Source organism: Spermophilus citellus, assembly GCF_964194105.1.
Source record: "Spermophilus citellus genome assembly, chromosome: 15".
NCBI lineage: Eukaryota > Metazoa > Chordata > Mammalia > Rodentia > Sciuridae > Spermophilus > Spermophilus citellus.
The window spans coordinates 55,161,903-55,182,198 of NC_138195.1; the positions used below are offsets into that span (position 1 = coordinate 55,161,903).

The 20,296-nt window shown below is 35.1% G+C and overlaps 1 protein-coding gene across 5 annotated transcripts in view; it reads left to right on the forward strand.

Moving 5' to 3' along the window:
* Positions 1–20,296, forward strand: part of NRG3 (neuregulin 3) — a gene marked incomplete at both ends in the record, with an annotated part of 1,044,303 nt that overhangs the window by 364,595 nt on the left and 659,412 nt on the right. The window lies entirely within an intron of this gene.

Consider the following 20,296-nt stretch of genomic DNA (forward strand, 5'->3'; position numbering starts at 1 on the left):
CTGAATGATATGAGATACAAGAAGCCCTGACCACCTCTTCTTGGAGCTCCCTTCTTTTCTCTTGCCTTGATGACTTCTGAGTTTTCTTTCTTTCTGAACTTAAAGGTGCTTCCACCAGGACACCTTTCTTGTCCCCCAGGTGTGTTTGATGTCTGTTTCTGCATCCTCACACAGCGCCTGTGCCTCTCCTAATAATGATGCACAGCCCACTTTCTTATGATCATTTATTTAAATGTTTGTCTTCCTCATGAGATTGTCAACTATGTGGAGCTATGTGTATTACCTTGTTGGTTAAATGCTGATCTGACTGAACCTACTTTAATACCTAGTAGACTAGTTCTCATGAATAGTCATTTCATAATGAATGAATGAATGGATTTTCTTTTCCTGGATTTTTTTTCCGTGTCCTTAACAAATAAAGCCATCCAGACAGCAGGGCACATGCAGGTCGTTTGACACACTGCACTAAAGGAAATATGCCCTGGCCTTGGAAGACAGCTGTTATTTGGATTCCAGCTCACCAAGATTTTCATCCTTATGAGCACCTGCTGAAAACAACTGTCAAACTGGCACTAGTGCTGACTCGTTTGTAATCTTAAAGTTTACCTAGAAAGAAACCATAAAGGATGCCATCAGGTTCTATTTTCCAAAATCCTCATAGACAATAAAGGCATTTATCTAAATAATGTTTTGGCTTCACACAACATCAATAAACACTTCATGGAGATTAAACTGACTGAAAACCTTTTATACTTGTCAAATGATTTCTGTTGGCTGAGTAGATTTTCTTCTAAAGAATAAAAAAAAGTAAGGTTGTTTTGCATTAATTCATTTGGGAATGGGTAAATGATTTTCCTTAAATCACATTTTTTTTTTGACAATGAACATGGAGTAAAGGATTATTAAAACTGATTTCTCACGATGTTGTTTGTATACCTTAGAACAAACATGTGAGGCTTTCTCCTTCAGTGAATGCCATGTGTTGATGTGATTGATGGATTATAATTAACCTTGGCAACATGTTTTACACCTTAACTGGATCAATCAAAATTAGTTATCCTGAGAGACAGTAAAATCACTTCTATCCTCAGCTTACTGCAATAAGTAATGGCCTTTTCTTAGAAGAGTTCTCAAAACATAGAGAACAAACACTTGGCTATTGAATCTACTTCTTAAAGTAAATGAGAGGTCAATGGGATTGAAATAATTTAACTTGAAGGAGAAAAAACTCCAGACCCATCTAGTAGCTGTTTCCTCGGAAACTCTGAGTGGGTCATAGGAGTCTTTCTGGAAGGGAAGGAGGGAGAAAGGGGCATTTCAGAATTTCTGTTCCTCTTATCTGTTCAAAGGGAAAATTTCAGAAAATAATCTCCATTTTCTAAGTATACATTAAGGAAGTTAGTGTCCTGTATGTCATTATTGAACTATAGAGAATGATATCAAGTAGGGCAAGGTATGCAGCTCATTTAAACATCTGAGTTCCCTTTGGCTCAGCATCCCCAGTGTCAGTTTTGTTTTCTAGATGTTGCCATTGAAGAAGGCTTTGGCAATAAGATAGAATCTTGTCCCGCCTGGAAAATCTCCTGGAAGACTTTATCCTAGAAGTTTCTTCATTGCACCCTGAGGTAGTCACCATCAAGTATCAAAAGATAAACTTTTTTTTTTTTTTTATAGTCTGTACAAAGCTTAGGTAAATGCCCTAGAAGATGACCACATACAGTATCCTGAGAGTTTTAGTTATCTGACCACAGCACTTTTTTAAAGACATGATTGTAAGTGTTTGAGAGATATCACTTTGTAAATGCAGCATGACTTCTTTTGGTAAGGTCTTCATCTGCTTTTGGACAACATGAAATAATAAGTTTCTATGCTCATTCATCCTTTGTATCCTCTGCTCCCAATAAGGCAATTTTCATCTCTGTATTCCAAGAAGGACTCCTAATCACACTCCTGTATGAAACATGGAGAGTTAACTAAAGGGAAACTGAAGCTTTTAAAACCCTAATTACAATCGATCCTGTGCCAAGATGACGATCCAGGGAAGATTGATCCCTGTCTAGGGGTAAGAGGGAATGTTTGGACTAAGAAACATTACAATAACTAGTATTGTCTCATAATTGTAACATAATAGATCTTATTTTTAATTCTATTTTCTCTTATGGGCAAAATGTTTCATAAAACCTTTTTGAGATATTAAACTATATAAATGTTGGGTTTAAATTGGTGATTTTCTGAACTAGAGTCTTTGGAGTGATATGTACTGATTCTTTGCAAGTTCTGGATAGGTCATGTGGCTTTATTTTTTCTTTCTTTCTTTCTTTTTTTTGTAGCATTTGCATTGTCATAGTACAGTTTCTAGAGCTACTTTCCATCTGGGACGGCATATGATCCTAATTTGTTCAGTAATGTGTCCAAATGATGATTTTTAAGCAATATAGCATGATTTTAGAAGGAAGAAAAGTTACTTTGGCTTTAGCAAGGAGATTGGTAGGATCTAATGCAATAGGGTCTTTTGCTATGATAAATAAGAATGTATTCTTCAGAGAAACTTGGAGTTCTAGATATGATACACTGATCAAGAAGAAACAACATAAGCACTCTAGAGCACTGCTGAGCTTTTCTGGTTGCTAAGGGTGGAGACAATGGATGAAGAAGGGGATCTACTTCCAGGGACCCTTGGTACCATGACCACACATAACTCAGCAGGAAGTTTGCAGGAGGAAGAGTCGGGACACTCAAATGAATCCTGGAACTGAGTCCTAAAAAGTACTCTAAATTTCATCATACACCCCAAAACTCTGAATAGGACAGAAGATGCTCTCTCTGACATGGCCAGATGCAAGAATTAAGGTAAGGCAGAGGAAGATGGAGAGCTTTCCATGACAGCTGACTTCTGCACACTGGGCATTGTATTTCTCTTGTCCTTGTATGTATTTTTAATTCATTTTAATGCTATCCATTGGAAATATTTATAGAGAGAGATTTGACAGTAGGCATGGCTTTTCCAGAGATCACATGATTTAATTGAAATCCTTCTGGATTTTTCATGAAACTTTTGAAGACAAAAAGGTGGACTTTTATTTTTATTTTTTTCCTTTTTTTAACCCCAGTAGTATGTGAGCTTCTTCATATACACCTGTAGCTTTCCAATTAGTTACCTACAAGGGTCAAGTACAAATGTAAATGCTGGAGACAGGCAGTGGAGACAGTGGAGAGAGGCACATACAGTCTAATGAAGGCAGCCTAATGTAGTGTTGTTCTAGATGTAAAGTGGAAATTTGCCAGACACATGAATGGTTTTGTAATAAATCCTTAGTTTTGAAACATTATGACTAGTTTTTGTTGTTGTTGTTGTTTTAAATCTGGAGACTGCAATTGGCCTGTAAAGTACCAAAATATTCATTGTGATTGGGAGTTGTAGATTCATGTTTTAAGAAGTCACTGCTTTGACACTAATGTAGACTCCCACTAGTGGTGGGTCACTTGGAGGCTGGAGTGCTAGGGATTCAGGGCATGAGCCTGAAAACTGGAATAACACAACAATGAAAAAGTTTCAATGCCGGCAGCTTGGCTCAGAGCCAGCTACTGACCAGCCATGAAACCTCAGATAAGTTGTGTTGTAATGATTAAATGAGTCAGTGAACATTAGTGGCAGAGGTGTTTGCCTTCACTGTTAGAAGCAGGGGAGCAGGACTGAACTTTGCTCTCCCAATCCCTGCTCAAGTGGCAGTCTGTGGAGTACCTGTGTCCAGGGCCTTGGGATGCCTTCGTACCAGCACCTTCACAAAATTCCTGATTCCAAGAATAGAAGCCAGGTAGTTAAGATTTTAAACACTTATCAGGTGATTCTGCTGCTTCCCCAAGTGTGGAGCAGAGAGAACTCAGTCTTTGGGGGTCAAAACCTAGCTCTGGCATTTACTGGCTATGTTGCCTTGAACTGGTGATAAACTGTCAGAATCTCAATCTCTTTATTTTCCAAATGCTCACAAGTGCAAAGTGTTCTTTGAGAACTGGGCATTTCCAGCACAATTCTTGGCACTTCATACACACTCTCCAACTACAAATTCTCCTGTCTTCTCAGTCTCCATACAGTAATAGACTGGCCATGATATTTTGAGAAATCCTCTTAATAAACAAAAAGAAAGAAAGTGAGTTTCAAGGGTGATGATTCTATCCTTTAGTTCTGGAGTGGAATTAAGTCACTTTGGGAGTTGATTTCCTGTGCTATCCTCTGGTGAATTTATTTGTTATACTATGCCTTTCAGTGACAACCATGGCTTCTCATAATTCTTTGCATAAATAGTAATTGAGCAGTAGAATTCAGGTTACTTTTTTTTTAAGAAAATGAATGATCATATTAACATGTGATGCTTTCTGGCAGTACATGAAATCAAATTTTTATTGGGAAATAGCTATTATAACTCAGCTATTTAAATTTTCCTATGCAACCTTGATTTATTTTTACCAGAAATAGTTCAACCTATATATAGACAGTGAGGAACAAAGATGTGAGGGAAAGAAATCTCTAGTTCAGTTTCTATGGCATCATAGAAACTGGCACTCGACAACTGAGACACATCCCCAGCCCTATTTTGATTTTATTTAAAGACAGGGTCTCACTGAGTTGCTTAGTGCCTTGCTTTTGCTGAGGCTGCTTTGAACTTGTGATCATCTTCTCTCAGCCTCCCGAGCCTCTGGGATTACAGGCATGTACCACTGCACCCGGCCACAACAGCATATTTTTAATAAAGTAGGCATGGTGACATCCATTATTATTATGCTAAATATACTGATGCTTGTGAGTTTTCCATGTTGTAGCTATTAAAGATGCCTTGATGCCAAGTCTCAGATGGGACATATAAATCACCTACTGTGCCTCTGTCATAACATTTATCACAGGGTATCACCTCTGTGCATCTCTAGTCTCAATTCAAAATTATAAATTCTGGCCTGAGGTTATTGATATTTTATGCTTAAATTTTTAGACAATTCAGACAAAACCGGGTTTCATGGAATTGCTTAGGAAAAAGTTCATCAAAGAGTGCAGAAATTTAAGTTTGTGTCATTATTTTCCAATAGCTTAAAGTTTGCTTAGGAAGAAAAAAATTAAAGGCAAAAAAAGAAGAGAGAGGGTGAGAGAGAGAGTAAAAGAAGAAAGAGTAAAATAGAGACCAAGTGAGAGAGTGTCATTACCATTTCCAGCATGAACTTTCATTATGAATTGTTCCAACATAGGATGCAAGCTCAGAGCCTTGAATTAACTGGCACTCACTATATGCCACCTGATGATAGTGACAAATGAACCCACTTCAGCATGGGAGCCACTATCTGTGTATCAAGGAGCTGCAGAGATGACAATGAAAAGGTGCATGGCAAGTGATAAATGGTACATGCTGATGCCAGCAAGCCCCTTGCTCCAGAGATGGATTGTTTAATTGTTCCTGCTTCAGATTCGTACTGTAGACACCATAAACAACTTAGTTTAATCAACCAGAAACTTGGGCTGTCATAGATTGAAATTCATAGTGGGTTAGTTTCCTTTATTGAAAGCTATGGAGATTCTTGTTTTATCCAGATATAAAACTGCACATGAAAGGTACTGATGTCATCACCATGGTTACAACTGGACTGTCCATCTATTTGCCCAGCTGGGTGGGCACTTTATTAACAAATAATAATGTTTATCAGGCTGGGCATTCAGATGAACCCATTTTCCATTTAATCTGTTTTTTGGAAAGGTTAATTTGTCTACACAGAAATATTTCTAGTTCTTTCATGATTTTAAAAATAACTTTCTCTGATTCTTCAATTGTTTATGTTTTTCTTTTTCTTTTCTAGTTTTTAAAACCTGTTTTCTATATATGAGTATAATTTTAGCATACTCATGTGTAATTTTCTTCCTTATTTTCTTTTGATCATTATTTTCTTGTTTTCCATGTTAAGATGATCACTTGCATTTCAAGTGAACCTCACTGAATACCAGGTCTTCTTGCCACTTACTTCCTGAAAAGTTATTACTTCCTGCTTATATAAGGTCTGCATTTTTCTTTCCTTATTTTTGCTTGCAAGTTGGCAAGAAAACACACTATTTTGAAGACCCATTTGGCTTTAAATTAATGTTTTAGCTGTAGCTGAAGAATCCCCTGGCTGGTCACGTTTTTCCTCTTGGAAAATAGATTGGGGCTAATCTCTGCTTTCTAACTTCTACTTGTTTGGTTAATGCCATTACTTTTACTTGAAAAGGACTTAGGGAAAATTTTCCCTTCTCCTAGGCTTTGGATACCAAATGTTTTTCCCAATCAGCTAGAGTCCTTCCTGGTTCTGAGGAGTTCTAAGTTCCCATTCAAGCAGCAGACACTGAATTTTGAGATAGACAGCAACTTATGTTTCCAAAGTTGCTAAGAAAGCACCTCAATCAGAGGTGGAGACTTGAATTATCAAGTTATTATGAAACATTTTAACAAGGAAAAAGAAGTCTGGTCACTTTTGTTCCTGGATAAATTCAACCTCTATTTCATAAGGCCTGTTTTCTAAACACTGTATTCCATTACCAAATTTATGATAGCAAAGCACAGCTCATTTTTTCCGGAGACTTTTAAGAACTCTTTAAAACAAAACAAAACAAAAAAATACAAAATCAAAAAACAACTAGTTGACCCAGGATATGGTGACCTAATTTATATTTGGATGGATTTAATAATCCATTAAAATTATCCCAAGGTAAAAATGATAGGTACTATTTATCAAGAATGCTGAGAGCAAAGAGCTAGCTAATCAGTGATTTGGTGCTACATGGAAGTACAGTGCCTGGCCCAGAATATGCTAAGTCTGGTGGCTGGGAAAAATAAAGGGAGGGAAAAATCAAAATTGGAGTCAATTTGCTGATTTCTTGTCATTATCATGCTTTCTGTTCAAAGTAGTTAGTGTTTCTGCCTCCAAATCCTGGTCCCCTGATGACTTAGTGCTAAATCACTCACCTTTCCTTCATCCAGTTTTCCAAACACAGGTCAGAGAGTGTCTTACCTTCAGGACAGGACTACTTTATTCTATCGAAATAACTAGGATTATTTCTAAGGGAGCAGCCCACTGCTCTTGTTAGAAGAATGTTAGGACACCCAAGAACCCCGTGTGGAATGGTTGTCTAGTCCTTACTCCTTGGTGATAGACATTTCTGATTTTCAAAAGAAACCGGCTAGGTAGGGCAGAGTATATCTGTTAAGTATTATTTTTTAGACAAAGAACTAAATCCCCCAGGTGTTCGGTTCTCATACTTTTATGCCCTTTCTATTCCCCAAAAGGAAGAGGGGTTCAGGAGGGGAAGGTAAAAGTATAAGAGATTGTGCTAGAAATTCATCCACTTTCAGTTTTGAAATGATTTGACAAAAGAGCTCAAACTGAGACAACAGTTTGAGGTAAGCTTCAAAGAAATAATAATAATAAAAAGCAGAAATTGTGAATTTTTAGTGGCATTTAGCATTTCGTGATGAGGGTGGTGATAGAGGTTATGTGTGTGTGTGCAGATGTGCTTGAGGGTTTAAGGCAGGAATTCTGATCCCAACTTTTATCCTCGAATACAAAGCACAAAGGAAAAATCCACACAATTCCAAGTTTGGATATTCACTTTTTAAACTGTAAACCTAATATGCCTAAAGTACAGCAATATCATGACTATTTAATTCTTTAATCTGCTGATATAAACATTTTTAAGAGAAGGAAGAATATTTGATGAGGAATACATTGAAAGACCCATAATAAGGTATTCCTCAACTTTTGGATCTAGTGGTCTGGCACTCAGGGAGCAGATAACCAGAACAGTTAAAATACTAAAATACAGGAGAATTTGACATAATGGAAATAGAGAAAGAAGGACAATGCAAACAGAACAAGCATGAGTGATTAGGAGGGTCCAATCAGAGGAGGACTTTGAGGGTCTGGGACAGGTGCTAGGGTAGGTAGGATCTTGGAAGAGGACACTAGAAATTTCAATTAAATTTCTAAATTTTCTTCACTTTTTGTTGTTCATAATCTCTTTGTATGCATGTGTATGAACAAAAAGATATTTTTTGGGGGCGGGCTAATTCAGGCTGAATTCTGAATTAAGGTAAGCACAGATGAGATCTGAAGCTAGTGAAGGAGACACTAGAGCTGGGGGACCAGGGGATATTGGTTGGCCTCTGAGCAACCCAAGGGAACACCGACATCTTTAGTGCTCTTGAAATTTTGGCCCAATCCTAGTGTTGGACTAATGGCCATAAAATAAGGGGTAATCCTGGTTATGATCATCAGAGGTGATCTCCTTATCATCAAAGATGCCCTGGATAAATCTAATTCACCCAGAACTCAAGGCTTGTGTTCAGGTAGTCATTCTGGTGCATTTCTGTGGATGCAAAACTATATACACGCAGTTATCTTCAAGAGGAGCCCAAATGTGGTTCCATTCGTTTTCTTATGATTACTAAAAAAATTGAGATATCATTTTTTGGTTCTCTGAATTCTCTAACACTCATAAATTACCTATTGATTTGCTGGTTGGAGAATAGAATTTTACTACTGTTTATTGAGAGCATTTATACCCATTTTACTTACATTATTTCATTAATATTCAAAATTCTTCTGAGTAGCTATTATCATTTCTATTTTGGGGGGAGGGGGAAGAACTGAGGATTAGAGAGGGTAAGTAATTTACTTTGTATTATTCTAATAGTAAGTGGGAAGGGTTCAGAGGTATTTATAAAACAAACATAATTTTTGCTGGGCTGCAGAGCACTAGGAGTTTTCCACTGGGGACAACACAGTAGGAGCTGGGCAGGGAGGAGGAGGCACCTTGAATACAGGCCAGGATACTATGCTGTGCAGGATGTGTTCATTTAGGCAACAAATATTTATTGAGTGCCTACCACTTGCCAGACACTGTTCCAAGTCTGTATATCAAATAGTGAACAAAAGAAATTCTCTAGAGCTCACATTCATTCAGTGGAATTCAGCTGTTTCAGGGACAGTGACACCAACTCCTTGTTCAGGCATTTGACATTCCCTCTCATGAATGATGCATCTGTGAATGCTAACCTGTCTTCCCCACACTGTTGTGAAACATGAAATTGTGAGGTGGGTCAGCATTTACTTAACATTACTTAACACCTCCTTATGACCTGGTTGGCCTATAAATCCATATTTGACCACATTAGCATCAGATTAGCTTTTTGTTGCTGTGACAAAATATGTAAGAAAATCAATTTAAAGGAATAAATATTTATTTTGGCTTACTGTTTCAGAGGTGTCATTCCAGGGTCATCTGGCTTCTTGCTAAGGACCTGTGATGAAGCAGAACATCATGGCTCAAGGGCATTGTAGAGTAAACCAGCATACATCTTGGTGGCCTGGAAGCAGAGCTCCTGAGAGAGGAGGAGGTTGTTGAATGGATGATGCCCCTAATGACCTACTTCCTCCAACTAGGCCTCACCTCCTCTAGTTTCCACCACCTCCAAATAATTCTGCCAATTATGAACTTACCAATGACTTAATTCATTGGTGAGGTCAAAGCCCTTATGATCCATTCACTTTCCAATAGCCTCACCTGTGAACATTGCTGCACTGCTGACCAAGCCTTCAACAGATGAGCCTTTGGAGGATGTTTCAGATCCAAATAATAATAAGCATTAACAGATATGTTGTAATGACTGTTGGATCTGTGTGCCTCTTTCTATCCTAAGCAGTGATTCTTATGATATATTTATAGGAGCACTGTTCCCTCCTTATTCAATACTGGGCTCTGTTCTTCACAGATTCTCTATGGTCTAATATGCTGAGGAGGGTTGGGCAGTGACTCTTCTCTATGGTTACAGTTATAAGGCTGGCCTTCAGCTATTTCACTTTCTGAGTTAACCCTTCACTACATCAGCTGTAAACATCAACATAACAGAGCAGATGGGGCCAGGAAAGGCATGAGTAGCATCCCTCACCTTGACTTCCTGTCTCCGCTTTCTCAGGCAAAACTTTTGTCCTTCCTTATTCAGTTGTAATGAGACATCAGAAAAGGCCAGTAGTTAACTAGTTATCTTGTGATCTGCTTTGGAAAAAGAGCAAACCAATCGCACCATGGCTAGAATACTCATTATATTTAGTTCCAGTATCTGCAAGTGATTTATTAAAGAAAAAAATAATAGTAGAGTAGATTCTAGTTTATCCTTATAATAACACGTCTCTTGCTCTCTTGCATTCAAATTTGTTTCCTGGAGATGGGATAAATTATTTAATTTACTAGGAAGTACAGTAATATATACTGTGTTTGTGGGAATTTGTTATGTCTGAAAATAATATTCAACTCCTCCAACTTTCCATTTTTTCTTGTGAAATTTCATATGATGTATACCTTCATGCCTTTTAATCTTTTTTAAATATATGGAAGTAAATACCAAATGAAAAACATTTTTGCCTCAGTAAATATTTTTAACCAGACTGCTCCAAATAATGATTCCCCAGTTAATGCATACATATATTTTTGCAAAATGAAAAGTTCATTTAGTACTGCAAAATAAATAATGGCTTTAATAACTAGTGCTCCACTTGGTGTCTGCCTTTAAACATTGTTAGAACAACAAGCATCACCCAATTCCCTGTGGTCCCTGTTTTCTTGGATGATTCTATTTATGCCTTTCTAATTCTGACTATATTTTGACATTTTCAAATAAGAATATGATATCTGTTGAATAAATGCTCACTCAAAATGGATTTCCTTCAATTATCACCCTGATATTAATCTCTAACTACAAGCTCACCTTTCCTCACTGCGGCTGACAGCTGCACCTGTGCTCTGGCAACATCATTCTCAGGGAGGGAGGCAGAGTTGCCTTCTGCCTTAAAAGTGGTTTGAAACCTCCAATACTTGAGCATTCTTCATATTTCTTCTATTATTGCATTTCTTGTGCATGTCATGGTTTTCTTCTCAAATCAGTGCACAATGCTTGAAGAGAATACTATTTTGATGGGGCACAGATAGGCTACACTGATAAATGGCGAGTGGTCACATTGAAGTTACTGTTACAATTAATTTGTCTAATTATGATTTTTCTGTTTACATTAAAACTTTGACAGCACTAATTTATACTTTTTATTTTTTAGAGCTTCATAATTATACAGAATAATTAGGTTCACTTTGACAAAATCATATAATGCAAGGAATTTGATTTCAAGCACCATTCCCCTCTTTTACCTTCCTCTTACCTCCAACTATTCTTCTTTTTCTACTTTGTTACACTTCTTTTCTTCCACATACACATGAAAGTGAAATTTCCTTTGATGCTATTATATATGAATATAACATGATTTTGTTAAATTCATTCCATTCATCTTCCCCTTTCCCTTTCTTCTTCCCTCTTATTCTCCAACATCTTTCCTAATTTTTATGATATCTGATCCCCTCTTCCACTGCCTTCTTTCTCTTATTTTGTTCTAGCTTCCACATATGAGCCAAAACATTCAACTTTTGATTTTTTGTGTCTGGCTTATTTCACTTAGCATGATTTTCTCCTTTTCAATCCATTTAATGGCAAAAATCTGTTTAATGGCAAATGCCACTATATATATATATATAATCTCACATTTCCGTTCATCTCTTGATGGGCATCTGGAGTGATTCCATATTTTGGCTATTGTGAATTACACTGCCACAAACATAGGAGTGGGACAGCACTAAATGTTAGATTGAGATTTCTCATTGCAGTGCAATAATAAATTTTTACTTTGTCATATTTTATTAATCATAAAGGACATCATAATATTATTAAGTATTATATATTTAGTATCTATTTGTTCTGTGAATTCATGTAGAAAAAACTAATTAATATAATTTTATTTTAAAATAATGAATTATATTTAACTAACCCTGTAATATTTAATTATTGCTGAAAATCTTATTAATTTAGTGTATATTTTCCATTGGCTCACAGTTATTAGAATATATTTTATAAGCTACAAATTATACTGAATACACTAGAAGTAGCAGTGCCCTAAGATATGCCTGCAAATGATCTTAAAGATATATTTTATACATACATGATATACTTTTATTTTCCTTTTGGACTGAAATCAACATCTGATTTCAATTACCATACATGTTTTCTCTACTAGTGCTATTTAAGTTGAACTAGAATATCTATAAAAACCATATATGGATTTTAGAACTAATAAATACTTTCAGCAAGGTTGAAGGATTCATTATCAATAAAACAGCTCACATTTATACATACACATAAGAACAATCCCATTTCTATATCTATACTAACAATGAACATGGAAACCAGAATAAAGTCTATAATAGCATTGATAATTGTTCCAAAGAAAACAAGTGATTGGATATAAACAAAAATGTATACCTTGTATGTCAAAAATTATAAAATGCAGATGAAAGAAATCAAAGAAGACCTAAACAAATGGTAGGACATGATGTTCATATATTGGACATATCACATAGAAAAGATGTCAATTCTTCTGACATTCTTAGTAGATAAGATTATTTTTAAATTATGAAGACAGAACTTGGAATAGTTGCAATGATCTTGAAAAAATAATAATAAAATGGGAGAAATCCAGCCTAATGAACAATAAGAGTTATTGAGCAACAGTAATCAAGACAGTTTGGCAAGAAGATAGATACAAATTAATGGAAAAGAATAGAAAACCTAGAAATAGACCCATGCAAATTTTCCCCAATGATTTTTTGACAGAAGTGTAAGTGCAATTTAGTGGAGGAGGGATATACTTATTAACAAATGGTCCTGGAAGAATCAGATCTTAAGGATAAAAAAGAAAGAAAAACCCTAAACCTCAACATACACATTACACTTCATATGAAAATCATCCTGTAATGGACTATGGAGGGCTGGGGGTATGGTTCAGTGCAGGTTGCATGTCTTCCCTGGGCAAGGCCTTGGGTTCCATTCACAGTATCTGCCCCTGTAGATTATGGACTTAAAACATAAAACATTACAATACAAAATGTAATATTGGAAATGAAAACTATAAAAATTTTAGGAAAAAATGAAAGTATTCCTCAATCTGGTACCAAAAAAAAATCAAAAAAGGGAAATGGTGGTAAATCTAACCTTATCAATATTAAAAACTTTATCTCTGGAAAAGATCCTATGAAAAGGATCAGAAGACAAGGTAAAAACTGGGATAAATATTGACTAACCACTTAAGAAAGGATTATTATCTAAAATACATAAATAAACCTCAAAACTTAAAATTTAAAATAAAAATTTTAAAATCCAATTGAAAATGGGAAAAAAAGAGATTCAGAGACATTTTTGTAAAGACATTTCATACAGAGAGCCCATAAATAGCTAAAAGTTATTTTAAAATATCACTAACAAGGAAATACAAATTAAAGTCAGTTCATTATCACTTTACATCTATCAGAATCACTAAAGTTGAAAATAAAATAATAACAATACCAAATGCTGATGGGGATGCAGAGAAACTATCTCTGAAACATTGCTGTTGGGAATATAAAACATTACTGCCATTCTGAGAAGCAGTTTGCTATTTCTCTGAAACTCTACATGTAAATGCCATATGACTCAGCATTTGCACTCAGGGGCATTTGCTCCAGAAAAATGAGACCTCTACATAAATATTCCTAGAAGCTTTATTCAGAAACAACCCAGTTATACTTAAGCAAATTAATAATCTAACATACTATGGTGTATCTAGACAATGGATACATTGCTACTCAGCAATAAAAAAGAATGAACAAATGATAATTTCAAGAACTTGGAAAAATTAAGAAGGAATTATGCTGAGTTTAAAAATCCAGTCCCCAGATGTTTAATATTTTGTGATATCATTTATATAATTTCTTGAAGTAACTAAAATATAGAAAAGAAAAAAATCTGTAATTTCCAGGATTTCATAAGTGATTCAGGGTGGTAAGGAAATCAGTATGGATATAAAGGAACTACATAAGGGATCCTTCTGGTTAATGAAATGCTTTACATCTTGAGGATATCAATGTCAATGTCCTGGTTGCAACATTGCATTAGTTTCTCAGCATGGTCCCATTGGGAGGTAGTGACTAAAAAGCTACCAGAGGTCATCTGTATTTTGATTCACAACTGCATGTCAATCAGCAATTATTTCAAAATAACACGTTTAGTTAAAACAAAACAAAACAAAATTCTGTGGAGACTTTTATCCGAACTGTGAGTGTTCCCTAAGGGCTGGCAGAGTTAAATTTCCAGGCACAAGTTAAATTCCTCAGCCTCCATCCCAGTTGATTCTACACTGACCTCAATATTTTGCTAAGTCACGAAGATCTGTATTTAGCTGGCAAGCTAAAAACTTGGCAGACACTGCAAAAATGACATCAGCACAGACAATATTTACCAAAAAGCTTATTCGATATCAGCAATGTTCAGAAAGCATTATTTGAAGCCTATGATTCTAAAAACTTACTTCTATAACATGCCTAGAAAGGAAAGAGCTAAGTGTACTGGTTCAATTATTAAGTCATGACAAAATTATATTTACAGAATCATACTTTGGTGATCCTACAAGAAACATCTTCCTCAAGTTCAAGAATTGTAAGATTTTTTTTGAAGCACTAAATTTCCTATGAGCACTGTGTGTTATATGATAAAATTTTCTTCTTATGGGTAACTGAAATGCTAGGGCTACATTGGGGCAAGTTCCTAGCAATGTGTGAGTACATTATGATATGATTTTTTCCCCTTAGTTCCTCATCCAACCTTTAATGAATGCATCTTGTTAAAGTTTCTGAATCTTCAGACACTGCCATAAATCTCTTTTGTGATAAAAACAAAATAAAGATAAATACATCTTACTGTATCATAATTAGATAGGCCTGAGCTGGGAAGACTTGAAAAATTAGAGAAACTGTCTCTATTTCAATAATTTCTCTAGGCTGCCTCCAACCTTATCTTTATTAAGCATGGTTTGACAAACTAGTTTTTTTTTTTTCTTAGTCTATCTTGACTTTTTCTTCTCAGCCCTCTGATGAATGGGTCAGTTCTGATTTGCTACCTGTTCTTGGCCATTAGACTTCTCCCAGAATATGCCCTGCTTCTCCACTCACCAAAGATAAGAAGAATCCCACCCCACCCTCTCCCTTAGCTCCAAGGGATTCATCCAAAAAGAGAAAGGGCACAAAGGTCCTCGATGTATTCTAATTTTATTTTGCCTCTGATAGAAATCATTCTCAGAATCTTTCACTTTACACTAACCTCTCTTCATTTATCAACCCCTCTTCAAATTGGCCAATTTTTTTGTGTTAAATAAAATTAACCGTGGATGGATTTAAGATGACTACAGCATTTTTACTTGTAAACAGAAGGTGTTGACTCTGTCATTTCTAGGGCTGTTTCTAAGGTTCCTAGGAAGTATTCAATAATTTTATAAAGATTTATTGTATATAAGTTTACTGGTGGAATGTAGGTTTGCAGGTATGGGGAGATACACACACACACACACACACACACACACACACACACACATATATATATATCTCATGTTCATATGTTGCTGTGAGACTTCTTCAACCATTCTTGAGGAATAATTTATTTAACTTACCATCTATAAATATGATGCAAATTGGGCTGATAATTTAAAATCTTCATTAATCATATATATCTTTTAGGACCTGGATTCCTTTTGCACCACATGAATTTTCCTCTAAATGAAACATACATATTTCCTTGGATTCCTCTGTGGTTTTTCTTGTCTACTTATGTTCTTTTTTTCCCTGCCCTTTGTATATCTGGATTCATCATGTACAAACTGATCTTTCTTCTTGTTGAGGAATGTAAATTTTTGAGGTCCGTAGTTATACCCATATCAATAAAGATTGAAGTTCTGTTTATTCCCTTCTGTTTTATGTTCTGATATTTTAGTTTCCCAGTGTGATACATTCATAGTCATGGGTTCTTAAAATAGAATAAAATATAAAGGTATATAATCCTAATAAACTTGAATAAACATGTGCAATTAAATTAAGAAGTCCCAAAGTAAACTTTAGATTACAAAATTTAAATATAGAATTCCTGTACTGTCCACATTGATGTAACAAGTATTGTTATGTTCAATTTATGAAGAAAGTTAAGTGGTAAACTGTTTAAATACCCAAGATATGGTATATTTTGTTCCATTAAGATTATTGTTAAACCTTCCCAAACTTAAAAGAATTAAACTAATGCAATTTTCACAATCAACAGTTGAATTCTTAAAACAAAAATAAATACAACTAGTTTAAATCAAAACATAAATACAAGTCCATGGAAAAAGAACAAAGTTTGGTAACAGAATTGATTGGTTGTCAACTACAAGCTTTATTCAGAATGGCAGGTGTACTTTGGAGGAATCAACAGTAAATTTGGTATTGAAATCTATAAGTGCAAACTTGGAACTTATGAAGTCTGTTTTTGTTATTAAGTGTACATCTTTTTTAAAAAAAATTTTTAGTTGTCAACTGACTTTTATTTTATTTATTTATTTACATGTGATGCTGACATTTGAACCCAGTGCCTCACACATGAAAGGCAGGTATTCTACCACTGAGCTATGACCCCAGCTCTTAAGAGTACATCTTTAATAGGAGAGAACTTCTGGGATTCTGGGTAAAATGGAAAAGAACCATAAACAAATTTCACTCAGAACCTTAGAAAATCTTGCTGTCAACTTGTCTTATATATCCTATTAGTTAGACCATTGGTGTCTCTTACCTCGTTCCCTACGTTGACACTCCAAAAACATATTCCAGAAAAAATAAAGAAAATTCTTTCTGCCTCTAAATCTTTCAGCCCTTTCCAATTACACAGTGATTTTATTCAAAAGGATTTAGTCTGCTGTTCTCATCTCAGGCCTTAATTGGGAGCATTCAGTCCTCATATTTCTACTTGTCTACATTTTTCTAAGTCATCCACCTGTTGGTAGGATATCTTGGTACTAATTTTTATCTTCTAATTGATTCACTAATTCAATAAATATATATTTAATTTCTCCTGTGGCAGATGCAATGCAAAACTCTGAGAACGTAAACATGAACAAAAACAGCAAAATAGGGGCACTGAAAAAATTACATAAATGTGTAAAAATTACCACCATAGTAAGTGCTATGAAAAAGAAATCCTGTGAAATTTATGCATAAATGCATATTTATGTGCATAATTTTGCATTTGCATAAATATCCATATTTATGCTTTTACGGGTCACAGAGGTGAGGCCAGGTTTTCCTGAAAATATAATTCTTTTTCTGGTATCTAGTTGATGAGCATGCATTGCTTAGTCAAAGTGGGAAGATGAAAATTCCAGGTAGAGGAAATGACATGTGAGGAAGTGTTGCATTTGGAGGGCAGGGTATAAATGTAAAGTTGTGGCTACTGTTGAGAGAAGAAGAGAATGGCTGGATAAGAAGTGGTAAGCCTATGTGGAGCCTAATGTTTTGTATTGTGCATTGAAAATTCAATAAAGGCAATGAAAACCATCAGACCATTGATAAGAAACCACTCATTATAGCAGGGTCAAAGATGAGGTGATGTGATCAACTTTGTATCATACAACACCATTCTATTTGTCATTTGGAGACTAGATTAGTGGACTTCATAGATCCAGGTAGACCAGGTAACCCTGCCAGTAGTTTATATGAGAGATGTTCTCTCCTGGTATAATGCTGGTAGAGGAAAGCAGGCCATATGAGTTTTTACTGGAGGAAAAATTCAATAAAAGTTGAAAACTGGGTAACAAAAAAGTACATTATCAGCATCAGGGCAGAAAATAAATGTCAGTATTGCTTAGAATATGCATATCAACTTGTGAGAGTGACATCTTTTAATGCATAAACAAGTCTGTCTGCTTAGTAGAGAAGAAAGTGCATCAAGAACAACTTCCCTGCTTCTGATTAATATCACACATTAGAAAATCCCTAAACTTTTCTGACCCATTTTACTCCGACTTTTTATTGATTCATGATACATAGAGTAATTAATTCTTTTTTAAAAAATTTATTTTTTAGTTGTAGTTGGACACAATACCTTTATTTCACTTTTCTTTTTACATGGTGCTGAGGATTGAACACAGGGTCTCACACATGCGAGGCAAGCACTCTACCACTGAGCCACAACCCCAGACCTCTGTTTTGTTTTATGCATATGAAATAATGCAATAAAATTCCTTCTAATAGATTATATTGTATAATTATAGTTTATTATATAACAAATCATATTAAGAAAAGATCTGAAATCTACTCTTCAGATCTATTCCATAACTACCTAAAAATAATGTTAGTAGGTTGTACTTATTTCTTAATGCCTAATGAACAGACTATAACTACATTAATATATAACTTCTAAAGTCTATTGATATATGAATTCATTTTCATATGTAATAATTTCATATTTACAGTTTGTCTAAACTCTTATTTGACTCCATTTTTGTCTACCCTTGGCAATGTTTTTGAATGAGGTTAACATCCATTAATAAGGAAGAGGAGAGAGTCTCAAGTTTGTGTTTAGCTTTTAACATTCATCATTAAATTCTGTAAAAGGACAATAAACCTTGCCAGCCAGGATCTCTATTCAGTGTTCTTTCAGCTCCATTGCTGAAATTTCTTTCTCTTTCCTTTTAACATATTCAATTACAGAGGAATTCAATGATGTAGACAAAATACCCTGTCTTCCCATGGTAGCATGGTAACTAACAATATTGTGTTTAATATTAAAGAAAAATCTGCTTCTACCCCAGTATTAGGATTATTTGAGGAGGAGATACATAGAGAATAAAAGGAATGTAAATTCAACTTTTCATATTGATGGGAGTCCATTAAGGTTGTGGGAGAGGCAGTGTATAGAAAGAGCTCAGATGGACTTTGTAAGGAGTCTATACAGAAGCTGCCCAGAACAAGCTAAGCTTTATCATCTCAGAGATGATGGACAAGAAAGTTCATAAAGAAGGAGGCTTGCATGTTTTTTTTGAGCCCTAAAGTGAGCTGAGTCAGTACATGCCATGTGTCTTTAAGAGCAGCAACTCTACTGTGTTTCTAAAATTATATTAATAGTATTTAAAATATATTAATGCCTAAGTTAAAAATGCATTTATATTTCTTTATATACACATATATGTGAGTATATATGTGTATATATAAAACTATATATAAGTGTTAAGTATATGTATATATAAGTATATGTATATATATAAGTATATATATATGTATAAATATATTTTTATCCATATGCACATGCACATACACACACAGCAATTTTTCCTGAGCTGCTTATTAAATGTCTAATCTTGTACTGTGTACTGTGGGATTAAAACAAGGGCTAGTTTCTAGATAAAGGACCTGAAAAGCAACAACAACAATTCAGGGATCTTTAGCTAACTGAGAGTTAACAAGGGGCAGAGTCAATCATGACAAGAGGCCTAATGTTCCCCAAGGTCACAATAATGTTATCACTGGTATTTGTCAAATGCTATTCTGACTATTTCATATGTACATAGTAAATTTAATGATTTTCACACAATATACTGTGACTATATAATTTTAATTTTATAGATGGAAAAATTGAGTATAGAAAAGCTAAGTAACTTCCTCAGCATCACACATCTAAGAAATAATGAGCCAGGATTTGATGTAAAAGTGTGGTCCATTGGCTGGGGTGTAGCTGCTGTCTATGTGCACAAATTCATGAGCTGTTTTGCTAAGGTGCCAGCAGATTCTAGTCTTCCACCACTTTCTTTCTTTCTTTCTTTCTTTCTTTCTTTCTTTCTTTCTTTCTTTCTTTCTTTCTTTGGTGTGTGTGTGTGTGTGTGTGTGTGTGTGTGTGAGAGAGAGAGAGAGAGAGAGAGAGAGAGAGAGAGAGAGAGAGAAAATAATGTTTTATTAGAATACAGTTAGGCTTGTATTCACTTATGTATTCTTAGCAGCTGCTTTGATGTTACAGGATTGGAGTGAAATAGTTAAAATGGAATTGGTGGGCTGCAAAAGTTCAAATATTCTCTCTATAACCATTTTCAGAAAAAATATGCTGAACTTAAAGTGGACAGTTTCTAAAGCTCCAATCAGAGATACCCAAACAAATATATAGATAGAGATAGAGATAGAGATAGAGATATAGAGAGATAGAGATAGAGATATGCAATCCCCCATTCTATGGCTGTGCAAAACAACAACAACAAAACATCACAACTCTTTCACATACATGCAGATAGTTTTTCACTGAAGAAGCAGAAGAGAACAGTCTGCCAATTAGCAATCCTATGCTACTTGTAAAGATTGTTTTAATTACTT